The sequence below is a fragment of the Lathyrus oleraceus genome, chromosome 6 (assembly GCF_024323335.1).
Source record: "Lathyrus oleraceus cultivar Zhongwan6 chromosome 6, CAAS_Psat_ZW6_1.0, whole genome shotgun sequence".
Taxonomy (NCBI): domain Eukaryota; kingdom Viridiplantae; phylum Streptophyta; class Magnoliopsida; order Fabales; family Fabaceae; genus Lathyrus; species Lathyrus oleraceus.
Genome location: NC_066584.1, coordinates 93,839,522 through 93,843,997, shown reverse-complemented (window position 1 = coordinate 93,843,997; position 4,476 = coordinate 93,839,522).

Sequence of the window (4,476 nt, the reverse complement as noted above, 5' to 3'; positions counted from 1 at the left end):
AACACACCACCCAAACCCAACAATGAAGCATCACAGTAAACCTCAAATGATTCCGACGGACTCGGTAATATCAGAATAGGAGCAGTAGTTAACCTTCTCTTTAACTCTTGGAACCCTTCTTCACATTTTGAGTCCCAAACAAACGCTTGCCCCTTTCTAGTCAACATCGTCAACGGTAACGCCAACTTGGAAAATCCCTCAATGAACTTCCTATAATAACCAGCCAAACCAAGAAAACTCCTTATCTCAGAAACTGACTTCGGAGCTTCCCACTTAGATACCGCTTCTATCTTAGAAGGATCAACAACAACACCACCTCTTGAAATCACATGACCAAGAAAACTAACTTCTTCTAACCAAAATTCACACTTCGACAGTTTAGCAAATAACTTCTTTTCTCGTAGAACGCCTAAAACCACTCTCAAATGCTCAACATGCTCTTCTTCAGATTTCGAATACACCAAAATGTCATCAATAAACACCACCACAAACTTGTCTAGGTACGGATGGAAAATCCTATTCATATACTCCATAAATACTCCAGGTGCATTAGTCACACCGAAAGGCATTACAGAATACTCATAATGTCCATACCTTGTTCTGAAAGCAGTCTTCTGAATATCCTCAGTTTTCACACGTATCTGATGATACCCAGATCTCAAATCTATCTTGCTGAACACACTCGCACCAACCAATTGATCCATCAAATCATCAATCCTCGGCAAAGGATACCGATTCTTGATCGTCACTTTATTCAGTTGCCTGTAGTCCACACACAACCTCATAGTACCTTCTTTCTTCTTAACCAATAACACTGGTGCACCCCACGGTGACACACTCGGACGAATAAATTTCTTATCCAACAGATCTTCCAACTGACTCTTCAATTCAGTTAACTCAACAGCAGACATCCGGTACGGAGCCATCGATATCGGCCTAGTACCAGGTACCAAATCAATCGAGAACTCAACTTCACGCTCTGGCGGCAATTCATTCACCTCTTCCGGAAACACATCAGGAAAATCACACACCACAGCTAGATCGCAAATCACCAGTTTATCTTTAGCCTCCAAAGTTGCTAACAGCATAAACAACTCTGCCCCATCTGCTACTGCCTCATCCACTTGTCTCGCTGATAGAAACAAATCCTTTCCTTCCTCAACCTCAGGAAATATCACAGTCTTATCAAAACAATTGATAGAAACTCGGTTAAACACCAACCAGTTCATACCCAAGATAACATCAATCTGCACTAATGGAAGACACACAAGGTCCATCCCAAAGTCTCTACCAAAAATACTCAAAGGACAATTTAAACAAACCGAAGTAGTAGTCACTGAACCCTTCGCAGGAGTATCAATTACCATACTACCAAACATCTCAGATATCTCTAACTTAAGTTTCACAGCACAATCCAAAGATATAAAGGAATGAGTAGCACCGGTGTCGATAATAGCTACAAGAGGAAAGCCATTAATATAACACGTACCTCGGATCAAACGATCATCTGCAAAAGTCTCAGAACCCGATAAAGCAAAGACCTTGCCTCCCGACTGATTCTCTTTCTTTGGCTTAGGACACTGTGGACTAATATGACCCACCTCTCCACAGTTGAAGCAAGTCACAGTCTTCGACCGACACTCTGCAGCCAAATGACCACCTTTTCCACACTTGAAACATTTCTTCTCAGCACTGGTACACTCATGGACACGATGTCCAGCCTGACCACATCTGTAACACTTAGCAGGAGCACTAGAGTCTCCCCCACTAGGCCTCTTCATCCCACTCTGACTCTGGAAACCTCTGCCAGCTGCATACGGTTTCCCACGATCATTCTGATTCTTGCCTCTTCTATCAACCCTCTGCTGATAGCTCTCCGCTCTGGCTTTGGAATCCTGTTCAAAAATCCTGCAACAGTCAACCAAGTCAGAAAACACTCTGATCCGCTGATATCCAATAGCCTGTTTGATCTCGGGACGCAACCCGTTCTCAAACTTCACACATTTCGAAAATTCTCCAGCAGCCTCATTATAGGGAGTGTAATACTTCGACAGTTCTGTGAACTTAGCAGCATACTCAGTAACAGACCGATTGCCCTGCTTCAATTCCAAGAACTCTATCTCTTTCTTTCCTCTAACATCCTCTGGAAAGTACTTCCTCAGAAATCTCTCTCTGAATACAGCCCAAGTGATCTCAGCATTCCCAGCATTTTCCAACTCAGTGCGGGTAGCAACCCACCAATCATCTGCTTCTTCTGACAGCATATGCGTACCGAACCTGACCTTCTGGTTATCGGCACACTCAGTCACTCGGAAGATTCTCTCTATCTCCTTCAACCACTTTTGAGCGCCATCTGGATCGTATGCTCCCTTGAACATTGGAGGATTGTTCTTCTGGAACTCACTCAGTTGACGAGCAGCTCCCATTCCCACAACATTCGGATTTCCTCCAAGTACTCCAGCTAGCATACCCAGAGCCTTAGCAATCGCAGCATCGTCCCTACCTCTTCCAGCCATCTCTATTCTGAAAACCCAACAAGCTAAAACAATAAGTACTGATAGGGTTACACAACACCTATCCCGTACAGGGGAAACAGAATAATTACGACTCGACTCGACCGACTATGCTCTGATACCACTAATGTAACACCCTTCTAAAATACCCCAAATATTTAATTAAAAATAACAATATGTCAATCAGAGTAAGTATGCAATTTAAGGGTGTCACACAATATTTCACACCATTCAACACAATAACTGTCATGCTCTTTTATTAATTCAAAACATAAACATTTGCATAAACCGCAGCGGATAGAAATCTCATCAATCATGTAAAACATGTAACATATTACATGTAAAATTATTCAACAAAATAAAACATCCCGTCCCGATGTTACATCTATCAGAGCACGGCCCACTAAGGAGACTACACTAGACTCCAAGCATTAACTCCTACTCAACTCATTGCTCGTTACCTGTGAAGGTGAGAAAAACAAGAAAGGGGGGGTTTGAATTGTTTGAAAAAAATAAGCGCTTTTGCAAAATGAAATCACACAATGATTTTATACTGGTTCGCTTATAACACAAAGCTACTCCAGTCCACCCGGCCAAGGTGATTTCGCCTTCAACAAGGACTTAATCCACTAATCTTGAAAGATTACAAACAACCCCTAAGAGAGAAGAAAATCTCTTAGTCCTCTCAAGTCTACAGACTACAAAGAGTCACTTGAGGAAATCAAACAAATAAAAATTAGATACAAGATGTGTAATCTAGAGTGCTTCTAAGAAAGCAAATATTACAAACTTAAGAACAAATTTTTCACTTGATAAGCAAAAGCTTAGTGAAAATCTTTGAAGAACAAGGATGTTTTTCTTGAGCGTGATATGATTTCAGTATAGTTTTGGCTAGTGATTTCTTGCATTACTGAATGAGATTTCTTCTCTATTTATAGGAGTTGAAGTAGAGTTGAAGTAGCGTTGAATCTGTTGGATATTGAGATGTAGTTACGCCATTCCATTAATAGCTTCTGCAGTAGACTTTTTCACTTAGAAGTGACTACTTACCACAATTAGTATCTTCTCTCTTGGAAGTGGAGATTAACGTCTCTTTCTAATTGAGGAAATCCATTTGCAGAACTTTAACTTGGCTTAAACGTTACTTCATCATGATTAACAATTCTGATTAGAGTCTTCGTGTTTCTGGAGAATCTTGCTTCTGATGTTATTTCTTGAAAGTTCAGATGGCGCTGATAACTTCCAGAGTTTACAGAAGGCATTAGTTCAGAGTCAGAGCTTCTAGACTTTACTTCATGTTCAGATGCTTCTGATACTTTTGTAGTTTTGTCCAGAGTCAGAGCTTCTTGAATGAGATTCCTCTTTAGATGCTTCTGATACTTGAGATTTTGCATCTGATCTTGTTTTGCATCTGATGACATCATCAGATTTGTTTCTTCTTTCTTTAGAACCCTGCACACTTAGAAACTTTTCGTTAGGGTGCCATTTTTGGTTTCTTCCTTTGTTATCATCAAAATCATGGAATCTGTTGTAGAACAATTTTTGTTCTTACAACCTGAAAAATAGTTGTAAGGGTGAGTTCCTCAATCGATATAATAAGCATTATAAAGTATCATGTAATGCTAAGTAAATAACACATCTCATCACCCAAATCAGATTACACATTCAGTAACAGCAATATTAACTCAATCATACTCAACATCAACACAACACACAACACACAACACTACGTATAATACTGGAATACATCCATTCATATTATACACCATACATCAATTATGCAATGAGACTCCATGCATGCGGTACCGACTCTTTGTGAACATATAGTTCACCTCACCGTCCAAATCCAGGCACGGCTACCAAGCCCACTAGTCCCACTCATTTGAGACCTAGTGACTCACTCACTAATTCCTCACCATGGGAATTAGCTACCACCCCAAATGGGCCATGCTATGCACGCTAA